The following is a 21,168-nucleotide window of genomic DNA, read 5'->3' as shown; positions in this document are numbered from 1 at the left end:
AAAATCCCACTAGCCAGGCGTTGGTGTTGCTTGGAGATAGGCTGGGACTCCTCGCTGAGCCTGGAGATCTTCTGTTGAACATAAACTATTGATTTCCCAGGTCATCAACCTGAGTCAAGGCTACTGTGTGACGTTGTGACAAGACTGTTCCATTAGCACATCTGAGCCCAGTTAAAATCATAAACATTGCCTTCATGACACAAGTGGCCAAGCACCCCTCTGTCCTGGCTGATACATATGTCTGTGGTTTCTTTACCAACCATCGCACTAGCTTCAGTCTACTTTCCTTCTACCAGGGGACTTCAAAAGGTCATAGAAAAATGGAATCCATGCTGTGCTGTGGCAGGTAAAGCCTCCGCCTATAGCACCTATAATGCTGGCATCCCATATGGGTACCAGTTTGGGTCCTGGCTGCTCTGCTTCTGATCCAGATCCCTGCTTGTGTGCCTGGGAAAGCAGCAGAGGATGGCCCCAGTGCATGGGCCCCTGCACCCATCCAGCAGATGTGGCCATTGGGGGAGTGAACCAGTGGATGGAAGAGTCTCTCTTTCTATCTCTCCCTCTCATCTGTAACTCTGCCTTTTGAATAAATAAGAAAAAACTTGGAAAAAAAAGAAAAATGGTCTGAAATGATAGTTTACTTTGTTGCAAAAAATTTGAAATCCATACTTTTTATATAGTACTCATTTCCATGAATTTTTGAATACACTTTCTATGCATACATTTAAACATTTTTTGCTCCCAAATAAACTTATATTTTAATTCCATTTTCCATGAATTTTTGAAGTACCTTTGTATGTATAGTTTAGTAAAGTAGTCAGACAACCTACTTCCCAACAGCATCCAATTCAGAGCCACTTCCTTAAACCCACCCCTAAGTTGCCTAACACAAGGTAATCCAGTAATTTCTCTGTGACATCTGCTTAAATGAGACACTCCATGTTTCTCAGGGTGAGCTTTCCCCCTCACTGCCACTTGTTCAACGGCAGGTGTGTCCTTGGAGGACTTTGGCTGCAGGTTGCGGTCAATGGTGATGAAACGTTGATCAGCCGATTAATGGATCAAGTTTGCCTGTTGCAAAGTTGCTGTTTTCTTTTTGTAACTAATATGCATTTGGGGGGAGTAATGCTTTGAAATTATGTAAACAGCCTGGCATTCCTCCTCCATTCTCCATTAGTTTCAGCAGCATTGGAGCTTATTTCCTGAATCAGTTGTTACTGTGATGATTGCCAGATGGTAATTTTTCCATTCTCTTCTTTCTTTCTACAGAAAAGAATTCAGTTTCTATCACAAGGAACATCTTTCCATCTTTCCTAACTTATTGGTATCGTAGACCTCATTGTATTCTTATTTTATTCAATGAATTATAATCCATTAATCTTTCATCTGTTTTGATGATCAACTTATACCAAATTTGTCCTGCAGTAGCTCCTTCAGGCTGGGTGATGTGTCTTTTTGGTTTGTCCCTGTCATTTTTGATATTTCTTTATTTCCTGGTACCACAAGGTGTTCCAGGTTCATCTTTTATTTTCTTTTTCAAACCATAGCCCTTATTCCTTTTACTGTAGAATTACATTTATAAATAAGCATCTAGACACTTGTACTCATTGGTACTGGAATAACACTGCTTCTAGGCCTGCTAAGCAGGCAGAGGTAGCAAACAGTTGCATGTATACACATACATACATGCATACGTGTGTGCACTGATATTGTAGTGTAGCGAGTAAAGCTGCCACCTGCAACACCACCATCCCATGTGGGTACCACTTCAGGTCCCAGCTGCTCCACTTCCCATCCAGCTGTATTAATTACACAGGTATCAACATAAGAATTTCCATGTTCAATTTTTGTTCTAGCATTAGGATTGGTAGAAGACAACGTCATCATCTGTGTCTTTAAAACAAGTATTTCATTTTGTTTTCTCACCTACCTGCAGCACGTAAGATATTCATGATTAGTGTCAATAAGGGATTCTTTTTCCCCTCTCAAACTTTCTACTTTCAAAGAATGAGAAGAACGAGGCTTTGATATTTTTTGTCCCTATGCAATTTCAGTCACCAATTCTACATAGCACCAAATGCACTCATTATTCTTCAAGTGATTAAAAGCCATGTTTAAGAGCAGTTTCTAAATATGTTCCTGCAAGCAGAGATCAATTTAAAATAAGAGAATCTCTCCTCGGTTGTTATTTTCTTTGTGGGTAGACTATTACTATAAATTGGACCCATTTTTTTTTTTTTTTTTGCATCAAGATGTAACCGAGTGGAATGTGGGCTTAATGAAGAGACTGAAAGCCATATGAGAACTGTCACTAAGCATGCTCTTATAATTACTGCAGTTATGTCGTCTGTAAAGTCTGTTTATGAGTCTCCAGTACTCTGTAATGCTCCCCAGATCTTTTCCATTCGTTGTTTCATTTACTGGATACGTATTTCTGCCATGCTGCACTGTGCTACACGTGTACCGCCTTTAGCAACAATTTAAGACGGTGTATGACAGGAAGGATATAGAGTCCTGAGGAGCTCAAAGAGGGAGATCAGTTGATATTATGTAAGCTGAGTTGCTTGAAGCATAATAGGGCTAGATCAGAGTCAAGCCCCCCACCTATATGTAACCACACAAGCCATGTATACCTCAGAAGCATCAATGTCCCAGTCTACTAACAGAAATAATGCAGGCGAGGTCATCTGACTTCAGAGAGGGAAAGAGTGAGTAGGCCCAGCACTTGGTTTACAAAAACACATAACCAGGGGCGTTTTGGTCCAGTGAGTGATGTGCTGCCTGTGAGACTGGCATCCCATATCAAAGACCTTTTTCAAGTCCAGGTGCTCTGCTTCCGGTCCAGTTCTGAGCTTCTGTGCTTAGGAAAGCAGCAAAGGATGGCCCAAGCATTTGGGCCCCTGCCACCCACCTAGGAGACCCATATGAAGCTCCTCTGGCTCCTGACTTCCGCCTGGCCAACCCCCCTGCCCAGCTTTTGCAGAGATTTAGAATGTGAACCAGCAGATAGAAGATCTCTGTTTCTTCTCTCTCTGTAACTCTCTCTAACTCCTCTCTCTCTGTAACTCTGCTTTTCAAATAAATAAATAATCCTTTTTTTAAAAAAAAAAAAAAGACAGCTACAGGTAATGGAGAATTTGAAATATTGATATTAATATTTAAAAGCTGTGAAAATATTTCATTGGAGACTTGAATAATGAAGTTTCAGTATTCCATTCAAACTAGCATTAAACTTAATTCATGATGGTCACACTATTAAATTTGAGTCTCTATTTAAAATATATATATATATTTATTTATTTTGAAAGTCAAGAGTTACAGAGAGGGGCCCGCACTGTGGCGCAACAGATAAAGCCACCGCCTTTAGTGCCGGCATCCCATGCGGACGCCGGTTCAAGTCCCAGCTGCTCCACTTCTGATCCAGCTCTCTGCTATGGCCTGGGAAAGCAGTGGAAGATGGCCCAAGTGCTTGGGCCCTGCACCCGCATGGGAGACCCGGAAGAAGCTTCTGGCTCCTGGCTTCGGATCAGCACAGCTCCAGCCGTTGCGACCATATGGGGAGTGAACAAGCAGATGCAAGACCTCTTTCTCTCTCAATTCTCTCTTTCTCTCTCTCTGCCTTTCTGGTAATCTGCCTTTCAAATAAATAAAATATTTAAGAGACAGAGTTACAAATAAATAAAATATTTAAGAGAGAGAGTTACAGTGAGAGGAAGAGAGAGAGAGAAAGGTCTTCCTTCCATTGTTTCACTCCCCAAATGGCTGCAATGGCCATAGCTGCGCCAATCCGAAGCCAGGAGCCAGGTGCTTCCTCCCAGTCTCCCACATGGGTGCAAGGGCCCAAGCACTTGGGCCATCTTCTACTTCTACTTCTACTGTGGCTTTCCCAGGCCACAGCAGAGAGCTGGATTGGAAGAGGAGCAGCTGGGACTAGAATGGGCATCCATATGGGATTAACCTACTGCACCAGGGTGCCGGCCCCATAAATAAATCTTTAAAAAGCAAAAAGAGTTACAGAGAGAGGTCTTCCATCCACTGGTTCACTCCTCAAGTGCTCCCAACAGCCAGAACTGAGCCAGGCCAAAACCAGGAGACATGGGCTTCATCCAGGTCTCCCACATGGGTGGCAAGAGCCCAAGTATTTGGGCCGTATCCTGCTGCTTTTCCCAGGTCACTAGCAGGGAGCTGGATTGGAAGTGTAGCAGTTGGGATATGCCCATATAGGATGCAACCATAGCAGGAGGCCTGTTTACGCACTACACTCTGAACTTTTTAAGAGTCTCCTTTATGCATGGATTTCAAAAAATTTTTTCACCAAAATTAATTTATCTTTTAATTCCATTTTTTACAAGCTTTTTATCAGTGCTGGATCAGGGCAAATCCACATGAACCACACATCCCATTTATAACTTGGAAGTGTGTTGTCCAGTTTTACAAAAAGAAATAATGCAAAGGAAAGCACACCTGGTTGCAGGAAGACAACTTAGTGTGATAGGCCTTCCTTTGCGAGGTCACGTGACACAGCACTCCTTTGGTGCCTGCGTATGGATTCTGCTGTAACCATGATGGTCATAGGCAAATTGTTTCATCACTGTGGGCTGTGTACTACAGTGTCATAAGTGTTTTGTGAGAAGGATCTAGTGATGTAGCAAGTGCTCAAAAACCATGACTGAGCCAGACGGACTCTGAATGAATAATACTGCTGAATGAGTTGATTTGTTCAACACGCACTATAGTTCCTCATGCAAGACATTGTGCATGGGCTTACATGTGACTTTCTTTAGCGTGGCTCATGTAAAATTACCTGGTAAGCTTTTAAAACCTATGATCCAGTGATTTTGTTTTCCAACAGTGTGCTATACCTTCATGAATTTATTCTGTAGCCAAGGGGGATATCCATATCTATATCTGTAGCCCAGGGGGATATCCATATCTACTAATGCTGTATTTGTGCCGTTCATATAGCATTCCTGTACCTTGAAGACCCTTAAAGTGTAGTAGGGGAGATAGAACACAGAAACAGTAATGAAAAGGAAGCATGTATCAAGTGCTAACTGTATGTAGCATAGACAGAAAGTATATTGGTATAATTATTATACTTATTATTTGTGTCATTCTTTTTTCATTTAAGCATGATGGAGTCAATTATTTTCCCTTGAATTGCTGTTTCGATTTTATATCATTATTCAATTATTCTTTATTAATTGGTTCACCCCAGCTCTGAAAGTTCTGTTCTTTGTAAAGTTGTTTATTTCTATTATAATATTGTTTTGTTTTACCTTCCTTCAGAGTTTCAAAGCAACTTGAATTATGTGTCCATGTCTTAAATTCATTTATGTTTGTTGTATCTGCAGTTCACTTTGCACATGATTGCATTACATGTAATATATATATATATGTACAAACATATATATATACACAAACACATATCTATCTTTTATTTAATATCTTTATTTAATAAAATATTTCTGTATATGTATACAAAAAATAAATACTTTATTTAATAAATACAATATATAGGAAAAAAGTTAACAAATCTATTTTTTTCATAAATATTTATTTGTTTGAAAGGCAGAGATAGAGAGAAAAGGAGAGGGAGAGAGAGATCTTCCATCCACTGGTTGACTCCCCAAATGGCTACAATGGCCAGAGCTGGGCCAGGCTGAAACCAGGAGCCAGGAGCGTCTTCTGGGTCTCCCACATGGGTGCAGGGGCCCAAGCACTTGGGGCATCCTCCTCTGCTTTCCCAGGGGCATTAGCAGGGAGCTGGTTCAGAAGTGGAACAGCCAGGATTCCAGCTCTGAAGACTGTGGCATTTTACGCATCGTGCCATAGCACTGGTGCCAACAAGTCTCTTTCCAAATTAAAGTGTATAGAGATTATTAAATTCATTGTTTGTTTACACTGGAGGAAGATGTGGACAACTGGATTTTGACGTAAGCTCAGGTGTCTTAAGCACCACCCTCCAGGGCCTTCGCTGAGGAGGGTGTGCTTGAAATACACACCAGGGAAGCTTGTGCCTTTATTTCTTGCAAAATTATCTCAATAGCATTCTTTCTGACTGACTGATTATCCCTGAACCCAAACTCTCCCCCCTTCCTTCTCCTCCACTGTGCGTGCTCCATTTATTGGAAGCATTGCTTGCCCAATTCCGTTAGATTTCCTAGGCACCCAGCCTACTTGTGTGCCTCCCCTCCCCCTATGATTTAGGAACTAGTGTATTCATCAGGGATCAGCCGTGGGGGTCCTGAGATCATGCCTCACTCACCCTGAAGGTTCATAGTCCAGTAAAGACCACAAGCTAAGGGTCTTAGGAAAGGTATCAATAATGGGGAAAAAAATGTGGTACAGGGAAGGAGAAGTGGGAACAAAAGTCAGGCAGATAAAATAGTAGTCCAAATAGGGAGAATGGATCAGAGAGAAATAAGCACAGAAAAAATCAAGTTAAATATGAGCATGAGAATAAAAGCAAAAAAGAGGTAGGTTTACTTAAAGACAGAGTTAGGGACCAGCACTGTGGCTTAGTGCGTAAAGCTGCTGCCTGCAGTGCCGGCATCCCATGTGGGCACCAGTTGGAGTCCCGGCTGCTCCACTTCTGATCCAGCTCTCTGCTGTGGCCTGGAAAAGCACTGGAAGATGGCCCAAGTCCTTGGGCCCCTGCACCCTCGTGGGAGACCCAGAAGCTCCTGGCTCCTGGCTTCAGATCAGCATAGCTCTGGCCTTTATAGCCATCTGGGGAGTGAACCAGCAAATAGAAGACCTCTCTCTCTCTCTCCCTCTCTCCCTCTCTCCCTCTCTCCCTCTCTCCCTCTGCCTCTGCCTCTCTGTAACTCTGCCTTTCAAATAAAATTTTTTTAAAAATCCTAAAAAAAGCCCCAAGTTGAGTCAAAAGAAGGAAAGAGAGTTTGGAGGTGCACTGTGAAGGATCAGTGTGAAAAACCTACCTGGTAGAGTTCCTGTAAGAGTCAAAAACTGGCCGGCACCGCGGCTCACTAGGCTAATCCTCCGCCTTGCGGCGCCGGCACACCGGGTTCTAGTCCCGGTCAGGGCGCCGGATTCTGTCCTGGTTGCCCCTCTTCCAGGCCAGCTCTCTGCTGTGGCCAGGGAGTGCAGTGGAGGATGGCCCAAGTCCTTGGGCCCTGCACCCCATGGGAGACCAGGAGAAGCACCTGGCTCCTGCCATCAGATCAGCACGGTGCGCCAGCCGCAGTGCACTGGCCGCGGCGGCCATTGGAGGGTGAACCAACGGCAAAGGAAGACCTTTCTCTCTGTCTCTCTCTCTCACTGTCCACTCTGCCTGTGAAAAAAAAAAAAAAAAAAAGAGTAAAAAACTGAGTCAGTCATTGCCAAGTGCAGCTGTTCCCTGCAGATGGGAATGCTGTGTAAGGTCGGGTTTTACTGTGGGTTCCATGAAGGCAGACGAGGTGGGGGAATATGGCTCAAGTAGACCACAGGAGCTGAGCTCCTGGGGAAACCTAGGAGCAGCCCTTTCTTTTTTTCTTTCTTTTTTTTTTAAATAAAGATTTATTTTATTTATTGGAAAGACAGAGTTAGAGAGAGAGATAAAGAGATCTTCCATCCACTGGTTCACTCCCCAAAAGGCTGCAGCAGTCAGTGCTGGGCCAGGCTAAATCCAGGAGCCACATGGGTGCAGGGGCCCAGGGACTTGGGCCATCCTCCACTGATTTCCCAAGTGCAGTAGCAGGAGCTGGATTGGAAGTGGAGCAACCAGGACTTGAACTGGCATCCCTGGCACTGCAGGCTGGGACTTTAACCCACTGTGCCACAGCACTGACCCCAGGAGCAGCCCCTTCTGAAGGAAGGTGATAAAACTGATGACCACTTATGACCTCTTGCAAGGAGCAGTTCTTACATGGCTGCTGTGTTACATAGCACATATAATCACACAAACACACAGGTGCACATACACACTTACGTAGTGTGCGTGTATAGGAGGTAGTTCAACACGTTCCTGGAAAATGGAAAAATGTAGGTTTATTTTGGTGTAAAAATATTTTGAGATCCATGTAAATTTTTTTCTAATACATACTTTCCATTAACTTTTTAGGGACCCCTGTATGTATGGATTTCCAACATTTTTGGCACCAAAATTATTTATCTTTTAATTCCATTTTCCAAAACTTTTTAAAATATCCTACTATATAACTAACCAGAAAATACCTGTGGTATTTATTATGGTTTGTTGAGTTGTTTTTTTTTTTTTTGGGGGGGGGGGGTTGAAATTGAATAGGTACGTTTATTGCATGTCTAGGCCATTTGTTTGGAAAAACCCTCTTAAAGTTACATGGACTATAATTTTTTAATATTTATAGAGTTCATTGCTACCAACAAATTCCTTTATATTTTTGTTTTAAAATGTAGACAGACTTAAAATTTGACAAAAACTCATAAAAATAGAAAAATCTTGTTTTGGCTGACCTGGTGTACCCAAACACACTGGGGTGCCTTCTTAATTACTTCCTGTAGCGTGCTGAACTTGGTTTCAGTGTATTTATTAGAGATCAGAGTTGTTGAAGAATTTTTGTTAGTTTAGCTAAATTATTATTGATGAACTTATACAAAAAAATAGAGCATATCAATTATAGCTAGTGTTTAGAAAATACTAGGTAAAAGAAGTGTATCTGCATAGAATCTAGCAATTGAAGTGACACGTGATCAGCCGAGTCTCAGAACACACTAATGAAATTCAGCTCTCCCATTGGCCTGTGTTGTGATGATTGGCACCATATGGGTTTGCTAAACGCAGCTAGAAACATATTTAATCCTTCCTTCTTAGTGAAGTTACCAGATGGCCCCAAGAAAAGAACATGAGTTTTTTTTTCAATTTTACTTATCCCGAAAACAAAAATCTTAGATTTATGTATATCTTAGTTTTTGTGATCACGATGGAGCACACTTACAAAATGATGTTAGAGCACGGAAACCCTGCCCCTTTGGCGAGCGATCCAAGATTTAAGATATTCAGAGATGCTTTGTGTGTTCCTGACACTTACAGGAAACATTATGAACAAATTATGCTTTCCATGGTGAATTTATTAGCAAGAACGACAAGCCATGTTCTTTGTTCACAGGAAAAATTCAGCACTGTTAAGGGGCTGGTGACATTGCTGATGAGAAGGTAAGACATGTGGTAGCCACATGCTTTCCTGGTTGACAAAATCAGATATTGCACTGCTAGGTCCACCCATTTCCTGGGATTTTATTTCTCAAGTACAGACTCCAAGATTATCCAAATACCGTTAATGACTTTCTTAATTTTAAAATTATTGTAGTGCAGAGGTGTAATGTTTAAATTTGACACCCCTATTGTTGGTGTCAGTCAGTCTAGCTATTTAAAGCAAGTTACTAATGAAAACAAAGTTGGAATCACACAAGGTAATTAGTTTTCCAATCATCTCTAGTGCAAATGGCTCTAATCTTGGGACTCCCTGCAACTGCATCTTAAAAATGTCATAGGTGGCAGAAAAGAACTGGTAGAAATTTGTTTTTTTGTTGTTGTTCTTTTTTTTTTTTTTTTTAACAGGCAGAGTGGACAGTGAGAGAGAGAGAGACAGAGAGAAAGATCTTCCTTTACCGTTGGTTCACCCCGCAATGGCCGCTGCGGCTGGCGCGCTGCACTGATCCAAAGCCAGGAACCAGGTGCTTCTCCTGGTCTCCCATGCAGGTGCAAGGTCCAAAGATGTGGGCCATCCTCCACTGCACTCCCAGGCCACAGCAGAGAGCTGGACTGGAAGAGGGGCAACCAGGACTAGAACCCGGTGTGCCGGCACCGCAGGCGGAGGATTAGCCTATTAAGCCGCGGCGCCTGCCATGAAATTTGTTTTTTTAAGAAAAGATTTATTTAGTTATTTCAAAGTCAGAGTTACAGAGACAGAGGGAGAGACAAAGAGATCTTGCATCCATTGGTTCACTCCCCAGATGGCTGCAATGGTCAGGACTGGGCCAGGCTCCTGGGCCAGGAGCCAGGAGCTTCATCTAGGTCTCCCATGTCAGTAGCAGGGGCCCAGGAACCTGGGCTATCTTCCACTGCTATTCCCAGGCCACTCACAGGGAGCTGGATCAGAAGCAGAGTAGCCAGAACACAAACTGGCACTCATATTGGATGCCAGCACTGTAGGCAGCTGCATTACCTGCTAAGCTACAATGCCAGCCTCTGAACTTTATTATTTTTAATTTTTAAAAAAATATTTTTATTTATTTACTTGAAAAGCAGAGTTACAGAGAGAAAGAGGGAAAGACAGAGAGAAAGAGAGGGAGGGAGGGAGGGAGGGAGGGAGGGGGGGAGAGAGAGGGGAGAGAGAGAGAGAGGGAAAGAGAGAGAGATAGAGATCTTCCATCCCCTAGTTCACTTCCCAGATGGCTGCAATGGCCAGGACTGTACCAGGCTGAAGCCAGGAGCCAGGAGTTTCATCAGGTCTCCCATGTGGGTAGCAGGGACCCAAACACATGAGCCATCTTCTGCTGCTTTTCCCAGGCCACAAGCAGGGAACTGGATCAGAAACGGAGCAGCCGGAACACGAACCGGCATCCATAGGGGATTCCGGCACTGCAGGCAGCAGCTTCAATGTGCTATGCAACAATGCCACCCCTGGTAGAACATTCTTTTACATCCATAGAGATAAATGAATTTATCACCCTGCTTAGTACACATAGTTAAGGTGAAAAAAATGGGTGTACTAAAGTGGCACAGGCTTGAGGATTTTACAGGGTTTTAGTAAGTTGTACTGAAATTTCCTGTAGAAACCGAAAAGTAGGTACAAATCTATTAACTCTGAGTATCACAGCCAAGATAAAACTTCACTTAATACTGAATAACTAGGGCACCAACACATGCTTAGGGAAAATATGCCTTATTCAAATACTGATTATTCACTGAAGTAGCAACTGAAGATCAATAATATGTAAGATTTGCTGTTTGGGACAGGGAGAATGGCTCCCCTCTGCCCTCCTAGCTTCTTTGGCTGGGCTGTGAAATCAGCTTGACATAAACAGATTAACAAAAGTAAACCATATTCAGCGATGTATAATATGTGGGAGTCCCAGAAGACCCTGGAAGAAGGGCCAGATGATTGAAATTTTGTAGCATCCCAAGTTACAGAAGGAATAGTGCTTGGGGCATCTGGGTAGGTGGTGGAGACGTTATTGGAGGGTGAGGAGAGGAATGATTGTGAATAAAGGGTGTCTCCTATGTGAATATAAAGTCTCTCAGGGAATGGGCATTTAGTCTAGCAGGACCCCTGCAGCCCTCCTCAGAGGTCCTGGATTCAGTTCCCAGCTTTGGCTCCTGACTCCAGCTTCCTGCCAGCACAGACCAGGGGAGGCAGTGGTGATGGCTCAAGCTGTTGGATCCCTGCCATTCATGTGGGAGCCTGGATTGGGTTCCTGGCTTCCCAGCTTTGGCCAAGTTTGCCCTCAGCCATTGGGGGCATTTAGGAAGTGAAGTGGTGAGTGAGAGATCACTCTTCTCATCTCCCTTTCTCCGTCTCTCAAAAAAAATTTTTAAGTGTCTCTTTCAATAGAAGTTTTGTAGGGGCTGCCTTCTTGCTGGTACAGATCTGCATTATAAATTTAAATTTCTTTACATCAGAGTAGCTCTCCACTACTTAATGAAGTAGGGACACGAAGACCAATATGTGACAGAAGTCTTTCGAGAAAAGAAAGGCTAATTATCAGCGAAGTAATCATCATGGAGACAGGATAGACTTAAATATGTCTCCCTGATTTTGGGGAGGAGGGGGAGGTTATAGAAAGTTTAATGAATTAAGTAGGAAACACTGGCATAAGGAAATGCTGGCAAGGTGTATTCTCATGGGATGGGCTTGGAATTCTTGTGGGAGGAGTTTGGAATCAGAAACTTGGAACCGTTTGTGATGAAGTTTAGTGAAATCTCCGACAGATTTCCTTGTTCCACAGACCTCTGCTCAGTGGTCCCGCAGTGCAGGTTCTCATCGCCCTCCTTTCTCTGGTTCCCCAGGTTCGGTTTCCTTCTCCTGCACCTAGTCCCTCTGTAACTAAGTGACTTAAACAGCTTTCCTAAGACAGCAGGGACTTTAAAGGATGTAGTCAATCTTCAAGGCAATGAAGTTAAAGTGTGGGTCAGGGAACAACACAGCAGTGGACTTTTGAGCTTCCCAGGTGTGAAGAAGAAACCTAAGGGGCCACACGTTTCATTTTCAGAGCCACTCTCCTATGTGCTTTTCCTCAAAATAACCAGCTCAGAGAACTATGTCCTGGGGTGCATTTTCTGGTCCCATATGGTCATATTTTGAAATGCTGCATCATCTGAACCCTTACAATTTCTTCTGATAAAATCCCTTCATTCTAAGGCAGATTAACTCCCTTGGAAATAGAATTTTTAAAATGCAGAAAACAGAAAGAACCAAACAAACTGGAAACATGAAAAAATATAAATTTTCCTTAAATATTTTTATTTAATTGAATATTGGGTCCAGTGTTGTGGCACAGCTGGTTAAGTCACTGCTTGCAAGGTTGGCATCCCAAATTGGAGTGCTGGTTTGAGTCCTGGCCTCTCTGCCTCCTATCCAGCTTCCTACAAGTGTACCTGGGAAGGCAGCAGAGGATGGCCCAAGTGCTTGAGCCCCTGCCACCCAATTGGAGACCTGAATGGAGCTCTGGGCTCCTATCTTGAGCCTGCCCTGGCCCTGGCTGTTGTGGCAATTTGACTAGTAAACCAGCAGATGGAAGATCTCTCTCTCTGTCAAGGTAAACCAAAACAAAGGAAGGAGGAAGGGACTTCAGCAAGGAGTTTATCAATCCAGTTTGTAAAGACATCTGAAGAGTGAGAAAGAGTGAGTGGTTCTGCAGCTGATCATTAAGGCAGCCTTCAAGAAAGCAGAACAAGGGAGGTGGAAACCAGATTGCAAGGGATTCAGGAGTCAGTGGATGCCCAAGAAATGGAGGCAGTGACTGCATGAAACAGTTTACAGACACAGGACCCTAAGCGGAAGAAATGACGAAGGACATTACCTGGACCAGCAAGCCTAAGAGACTTAAGTTGGTTCTGCTTTTACTTGATGCTCTGGATAGGGACAGTCCAGCACTTCTCGGAAGAAGAGACTGGAAAGCAGTAAAGATGAAGGAGACAGTGGGGGCTGTGGGATCGGGTGGGTGGGGCCTTTGTGTGGAGCTGTTGGATAGGGAAGATCTCTCTCTCTGAGAGGGAGGAAAGGAGAACAGGGCAGGCAGATGAAGAGTAATAAGGGGGAAAGGGAGGGTGTTTGATTAAGTTTTGGTTGTTTGACATGAAGACCAGAGGAAACAAAGATAAACCGTTATTAATAGCAGATAATCTTGAGTGGACTGAAGAACAGTAGAAAAAGCTGGGTATAGTTACTAGTGGGAATGCGACTTGGAGTCAGCTAGAGATCACTACAGCTATGCAGATACTTCAGAAAGTTTGAGGGAAATTGGAATTAAAAGATAAACTTGTTTTGTTGCCAAATGTTTTGGAATCCATGCATTGTTCTTCCATTAACAAGTTCATGAAAAATGTATATTATAAATAAATTCTGCATTTGTTTCAAAAGCATTTACCTTAAGCAAACTTACCATTTAATTCTACTTTCCACAAATTTCTTTGGAAGAGAGAGTGACAGAGAGGGACAGAGAGGGACAGAGAGAGAGAGAAATCTTCTTTGGAGAGGATCCTCACATCATTCAAGCTGGTTCACTCCCCAAATGGCCATGAGAGCTGGGTTTGGGCCAGGCTGCAGCCAGGAGCCAGAAACTTTTTCCAGGTCTCCCGTCTAGGTGTCAGGAACCCAAAGACTTGCCACATCATCTTCTTCCATCCAGGCACATTAACGGAAGCTGGATTGGAAGCAACAGCTGAGACTCAAACCAGTACTCCAATATAGGATGCCAGTATCCCAAGCAGCAAGTTTACCCACTGTGCAACAATGCCCACCCCCAGCAACGTTTTTGATGTGCCTTGTACTGCCTGTAATGGTAGTACTGGAGGAACTCTGTGCAGGATTCTTTTATTATTATTGTTGTTGTTATTAAACTTATTTATTGAGAAGCAAGGATAGAGAGAGAAACCCAGTCCACTGGTTCACTACCCAAATGCCCAAAATGATAGGGGCTGGAAACACAATCCAGGTCTCCCACAAGGATGGCAGGAACCCAATTACTTGGTCCATCACCGCTGCCTCCTAGGGTCTGCATAGCAGGAAATTGGAGTTACGAGCCAAAGCTAGGAATTGAACCCTAGTTTTCCAATGTGGTCTTACCCTGTAGTCATTGCCTGCTACTATGCAGGATTCCTTTCCTGTGCATTGTAGAAAGTTTAGTATAACTAATTCTGTCTACTCAATGCCAGTATACTCCCCATAATTGTGATAACCAAAAACATCCCTATTCATTTCCAAATGCACCATTGAGATTCACTTAGGTGGCATTAGGCAGCCTGACCAAGTAGTAGAATCAAGTGGTGCTTTATGTGACTTTCTCCAGGCATACTTAGGAACCTAAGAGTTCAGAAGTTTCAAAAGCTTTGATAAGGAGACAGTAAAGGAAATATTCCTTGATATGTTCCCACACTGGATGAGAATATTTCTATCATGCTAAACTCACTTCCAGAGATCCTTTACCTGTAAGAGAAATTCCTAAGCATACATTACATTTTAGAGCCAAATACAGTTGCATGGATTAATTATTGCTGATTCAGAAACTTTTTTTTCATTGGCATTATAGGTCTAAACCCTGATCCAAAGGCTAGTTTTGTAAGCCTGGCCCTTTGCCCAGGATTTTGGGGGCTGGGACGAGAGTGAAAGTACCACAAAGAAGGTTAAGGAAATCAAAGAACCTGGCCTCTGAGAGTCCCTGCTGAAACCTCAGGGCAGGGCAGTACTAGCCAACACAAACACGGGCTGGGGCTTGGGAGTTTGAAAATGCAACTGCTGACCTACCTCCATGACTAGTCCAAGAAATATTGACAGAAACAGCCGTCTTTGGAAGACGTGGAAGACTTGTACTGCCCACACAGAGAAAAGGTCAGAGTTAGGCGTTGCTTCTTAGAGAAGTAACTCCCAGGAATGCTACTTCATCCCTCTTAGGTCTGCTCCTCAGCTTCTACTTACCTGATTCTGATATTCATGAGCAGAGTCTGGGTATGCCTTGCTACTGCAGCTGCCTGTGACCCCAGCCTTCCCCAAGCCTGTCCTGTGTGGTAAGCTGGTGGGCTTCACCCTGCCAGTACAGCTCTGCCCTTTGTGGCCCCTGTCTAGTGGATCACCAGTTAACCCCTCCCTGACAGTGACCCTTCAGTTGTAGTCCTAGTCCATTTCAAGCGCTCCTCCCATTTAAAACACTGATGGGAATCTGGGTTCAGTCCCTGTCTCCCCCAGACTCTTTCATCAGCCTTCTAACTACAGTGCCCTAACTCCTGACGCTCGTGTATCGGTAGAGTAGCACAACCCAGCCCAATGGCATTGATCCGAAATTTCCAAATGTATGAAGTAGTGAGAGCATTCCACAAGACCTAACTTAATGTTGAAGATGGGGATTTCAGTGACTTAATTCTGAGATGAAAGAGAGCCAAGGAAAATATAGCCTCACTGTTACTTTTAGTTAAGCAAAAACATGAATGAACTAAAGAAAATTAAGAAAATATCTAATATATTCTAATAGGACTATATTGCAAAATCAAAAACTTCAGAAAAAGGTTATTTATGTAGAAATAGTAGCATCTATTAAATCTCCTTTAACTTTGAATGGTCTGCTTGTAATTGTTGATTTTTAGATTATAAATTAACTCATCTAATTATTTCAATTCTCTGGTCTCAGGTTAAATTATTAATAATTGTGAATTTGTAAAGTTGGCTATCAGAAAATAAATAGATGTTAACTAATAATGATAGTAAACTGATAGGAAGAATTATGTTTTATATCATGACAAATAACAAATATAATTAAAAATTTTGATATGTATAAAATATCCCATAATTTGAATGTATTTCTTATATGCTTTAAAAACTATTTTACTTTTAGGAGAACTAAAGTATTTATATTTCTTTTTTTTTCTTTTTATTTAGTAAATATAAATTTCCAAAGTACAGTTTATGGAATACAATGGCTTCCCCCCACCCATAATTCCCTCCCACTCGCACCCCTCCCATCTTCCGCTCCCTCTCCCATTCCATTCACATCAAGATTCATTTTCAATTATCTTTATATACAGAATTTCGATTTAGTATATATTAAGTAAAAATTTCATCAGTTTGCACCCACACAGAAACACAAAGTGTAAAATACTGTTTCAGTACTAGTTATAGCATTACTTCACATTGGATAACACATTAAGGACAGATCCCACATGAGGAGTAAGTACACAGTGACTCCTGTTGTTCACTTAACAATTTGATACTCTTGTTTATGGCGTCAGTAATCTCCCTAGGCTCTAGTCATGAGTTGCCAAGGCCATGGAAGCCTTTTGAGTTCGCCGACTTCAATCTTATTCCAACAGGGTCATAGTCAAAGTGGAAGTTCTCTCCTCCCTTCAGAGAAAGGTACCTCCTTCTTTGATGGCCCCATTTAAAGTATTTATATTTCATTTAGAGTAAGCAACCAAGATAGGCCTAATATTTTGTTCATAAAGTATCTCTGGCATATGATGCCATTATATTGAGATTTCTGACACTGAGGCAGCATCTAAAGGGAGTAACGTGCCATTGCATGCACCATCTCTACACTAAGCTGTTTAATATATGAACTTAATTTGCTACATTTGTATTTCTTTTTCGTTTTAATCACTCGATAAGTTACATTCCTACCTGTCAGGTCCTATGAATTCCATTGAGATTTTTCCTAGCCCATGTCACACCACTTTCTGCCATCTCCTGGGTTTAATATTTGTTTGTCTTGTATCAGAGGGCCTCATACCAACCTCTAGATGCTCCAAATCCTATAATTTAACAAATGTGCAAAGAGTGTCAGTTTAGCAACAATACTAGTTAATTTTGGAGAATAACGATCAAGTCTTCTGCTTTTTTGTGTCCTTCATAATGCGACAAGGGATAAAAATTGTAGAATCAGAATACAAACTATCCCCCAGTTCAAAATCAATATTCGCAAACATTATAAACTAAAAATATAATTGGAATAATTTAACCACACCTTAATACTGAATTCCCTTCATGTTGTTCTTTATGCAGAATATATTAGAAGCAATCTTTTATTTAAAAATATTTATTCATTTATTTTGAAAGAGTTATAGAGAGAAAGAAAGATACATGGAGAGAGAAATCTTCCATCTGCTGGTTCATTCCCCAGATGGCTGCAATGGCCAAGGCTTGGCCAAACTGAAGCCAGGATCCAGGAATTTTTCCAGGTCTCCCACTTAGGTGTCAGGGGCCCAAACACTTGGGCTATCTTCTGCTGCTTTTCCCAGGCCATTAACAGGGAACTGGTTTGGAAGTAGAGCAGCAGCCAGGACACAAACCAGCCACCTGTATGAGATGCTGGGATCATAGGTTACAGCTTTGTCTGCTACACCACAATGCCCACCCCCAGAAATAATCTTTTATGGACTAAGCAGTAGACTTTTTTTTAATGTATGGTTCCCTGAATTAAGTTTAATGCTGTTCAACTTAAGTGGTTATCAATAAAGTTCTGGTCTCCTCCATGACATGTTACCTGGCTGTAACTTCTTAATCACTCAGTTCAGGCACACACAGAAAGGTGTGTAGCTCTGTTGCCTCCTTATCTCCCAGGGATAAACCCACATAACAAATAACAAAAATGGACCCTTGAAGGAATTGGCCAAGAAAGGTGGAAGTGCAGCAAAGCAGTGATCAGTGAAAATTCTGTGAGTAAAATTCAAATCAGTCGTGAATAGAATGATAGAAGGAAGAACAGACAGGGGGACGGGGGGCATCACTGATGTTTGAGAAACTGTAGTAGTCAAGGTTACCCATGTACATGAGGAAAGAGATTTGGACTGAAAGGATGAAGATATCCCAAAGGAAGTGCTGCCAGCCAAAAAACTAAAAGAAATCTTCACACATTAAAGGAATTCTTGGAGATATTTTACAACACTGAAAACAAAAAAGGATAAAAAGTTGGAAGCTTATCCAAACATAGAAATGAGTATGACAAGTCAGAATAAATCGGTGGTTTTATCTCGGCTTCCTGAAGCTGTCTCTGTAAAAGGCTGAGGGCTTTCCATAGCTCTTTCTTCATTCTGATTAAAATATTCTGTTAGGGACTGTTTCCCACATTGACAATGACCTCTTCTGCACCCTTCCCACCTTCACTACAGTGTTAGGTCTCCCCCAGCTTGGGTAACATAATTTCCTTGCAAATTTACCTCCCTAAAAAATCCAGCCTAACATCTTAGACTTCCATTTGTGTAAGACTATCCTGAATTAATTTAACAGTAACCTTTCTATATGCTTTGACCAGGCGGACTTGTAGGCTCATCATTTTTCCTCATGAATCTTAGCTTAGTCAGTATGGTTTCTGAACTCAATCCCTGGCTCACTCATGTATTTCACTCATGTATTTCAGGCTCTTCCAAACGTCAAGCAAACCACATTATTGCTTCCTACCACAGTGGTGTGCACTCTTTCCATATCTTATTCGTATCTACCAAAGATATACTGAAAAGAATAAACTACTTTTGCAGAAAATTCCAGGCAGAGAAACGGAATGTACCACTTAAGTCGTCATCTATCGTGGAAACATTTGGTGCAGCCAGTCTCCAATGTAAAGGTGAGAGCTTTGGAGCTTTGTGAAAGATTTCAACATGTTCCCAGTTAATGTGGTGATCAATTCAACCCTGAAAAACAGTTTTTTAAGCCAAGAAATGACAACAAAAGATTTTATGAATAAGGAGTCTGAGCTTGGAATGTAGTTTATTCAGAATACTAATCGATCCGTTCTTCGTGCCCAGTTGGAAGTTATGCCTTAAAGCTCTCATGGGACTATGTGGAGCTTTGTCATTCCATTGAGCGCAAAACAAAAACAAAAAAGCAAAAAACAACATAGAACCTCCCTGCAGACTTCTCTGCCTCTTGGCTTCTGGACAAGCACTCTTCTCTTAGAAGTTCTTGTCTCTGCTTGCTTCTAGTAGTCAGGGGAAGCTAAGTTGAAGAAGCCCTAACGAGTGTGACCCTGAGGCAGGCACTGGAATCAAAGACTCTTTGTTTCTTGTGGCTTGGTGACTGATGGCTGCTCATTAGTCCAGCCTCCCTGGAAAACCATTTCCAGCTTCTTCACCCTGTCCTCCAAGAATCCACTGAGGTTGAGGCACACCTTCTGTCCTGGGCCAGCTTCTCACAATGGAGCTTTCTGTGCCATAAACAATGTCAGCTTCGTCTTTCTGTCAGGGCGTGGTGAGGCTGGCTCATCCTGCACCAGTGCACAGTCCACTTACCTGATTACAGAGAATCATGTGATTGCATTGGTTTATAAGTTGATCGAGAGTCCCATAACCTACCTTAGTGACTGAAGCCTATGAGCTCTCAATTCGTACTAAACTGAATGATTTTTATTTATTTATTTTTTTTCAGTACTCATCCTTACAATTTACTTCTGATCTTCATGACCAATGCCAACACTGTGATAACTGGAACCAAGTTGCAAAGGGTAGGCAAGCAATAAATATTGATTGGGTTGATGGAATCATTCCTTTTACAGTTCTGTGTATATTTCAGGATTTTTTTTAATCTCCAAGCTATTCTACCTTAAACAAATTAAATTCTTGACTAGTTTATCATGCTTAAGGTTGTTAAGACAAAACTTGTTGATTTAATTGTGCTAATGTTAATTTAATGTACAAAGTGTTCTCCTTGGCTGGATATCTCACTTATTTTTAGTGGGGAATAATATTCCATTGTTTGCATTCTACAGCTTACTCACTTGTTGAAGGATACCTTGGATTTACACCCAAGTCTTTCATATTGGGGAGTCTCCATATAAGTTGCATTTTTTTAAAGCTATGCATGGATTTCAAAGTTTTTAGGATTTTATTTATTTATCCTTGCTGTTACAAGGTCTATGCATACTTAGATTCCTGGCACAACATTTTTCACTCATTTTATAAGATGATATGGCAAAAATGGAGGGAGCCACACTAAATACTATTAGCAAGTCCTTTTCTACAGGGTCTCATGCAAGAGTATCTCTTTCCAAATGTTAAGAGATACACTAAAGGGGCTGGCATTGTGGTATAGTAGCTTAGGCCTCCACCTGTGGCATCACCATCCCAGGTGGGGCTGGTTCCAGTTCCTGCTACTCCGCTTCCTATCTAGCTCCCTGCTAACAGCATGGGAAAGCAGAGGATGATGGCCCAAGTACTTGGGCCCCTGCACCCATGTGGGAGGCCAAGATGAATCTCCTGGCTCCTGGCTTCAGATTGGCCCAGCTGCTGCCATCGCGACCATTTCGGGAATGAACCAGAGGTTGGAAGAGCTCTCTCTGTCTCTCCCTCTCTCTGTCTGTGACTCTGCCTTTCAAATAAATAAATAAACGTTTTTTTTTATTTTTTATTTTTTTTTTTAATTTTTTTTTTTAAAGAAACCAAGGACTGAGCCCAGAAGCAATCCAACATTTAGAGTGAGGAAATGAGAAGAAACCAATGAGATTTTTTTTTTTTTTTTGACAGGCAGAGTGGACAGTGAGAGAGAGAGACAGAGAGAGAAAGGTCTTCCTTTTGCCGTTGGTTCACCCTCCAATGGTCGCCGCTGCAGCCGGCGCACCGCGCTGATCCGATGGCAGGAACCAGGATCCAGGTGCTTTTCCTGGTCTCCCATGGGGTGCAGGGCCCAAGCACCTGGGCCATCCTCCACTGCACTCCCTGGCCATAGCAGAGAGCTGGCCTGGAAGAGGGGCAACCGGGACAGAATCCGGCGCCCCGACCGGGACTAGAACCCGGTGTGCTGGCGCCGCAAGGTGGAGGATTAGCCTATTGAGCCACGGCGCCGGCTTAAATAAACGTTTAAAAATAAAAAAGAAATATGCTAACGCAGAGGCATTTGAATATTTGCTCTGATAAACTGTCTCAAACATTCCCGGGGAGAGATACAGCAGCTGTGAATAAGCTTATCATCCATTCTTCTGTTTCGAACTTCACAGTGGCCTGTGAGAAGCAGATCAGTTTTTGTCTTTTGGTTAGGGGATCAAGAG

General features: G+C 42.4%; 1 long non-coding RNA gene across 3 annotated transcripts in view; it reads left to right on the top strand.

Moving 5' to 3' along the window:
* The first annotated feature begins 3,898 nt into the window (after positions 1–3,898).
* The window catches only part of LOC127483253 (uncharacterized), a 62,168-nt gene continuing 44,898 nt past the window's right edge, over positions 3,899–21,168 (top strand). For all 3 annotated transcript variants that reach the window (XR_011378025.1, XR_011378026.1, XR_011378024.1), the window contains exons 1-3: positions 3,899–4,807; positions 18,550–18,753; positions 19,554–19,629. This is a non-coding gene — a long non-coding RNA (uncharacterized lncRNA). The remainder of the gene's footprint in view (positions 4,808–18,549; positions 18,754–19,553; positions 19,630–21,168) is intronic.

The sequence above is a fragment of the Oryctolagus cuniculus genome, chromosome 8, assembly GCF_964237555.1.
Source record: "Oryctolagus cuniculus chromosome 8, mOryCun1.1, whole genome shotgun sequence".
NCBI classification, from domain to species: Eukaryota; Metazoa; Chordata; class Mammalia; order Lagomorpha; family Leporidae; genus Oryctolagus; species Oryctolagus cuniculus.
Note: the sequence above shows the minus strand (reverse complement) of the source record. Positions and strands in the feature narration are given on the sequence as shown.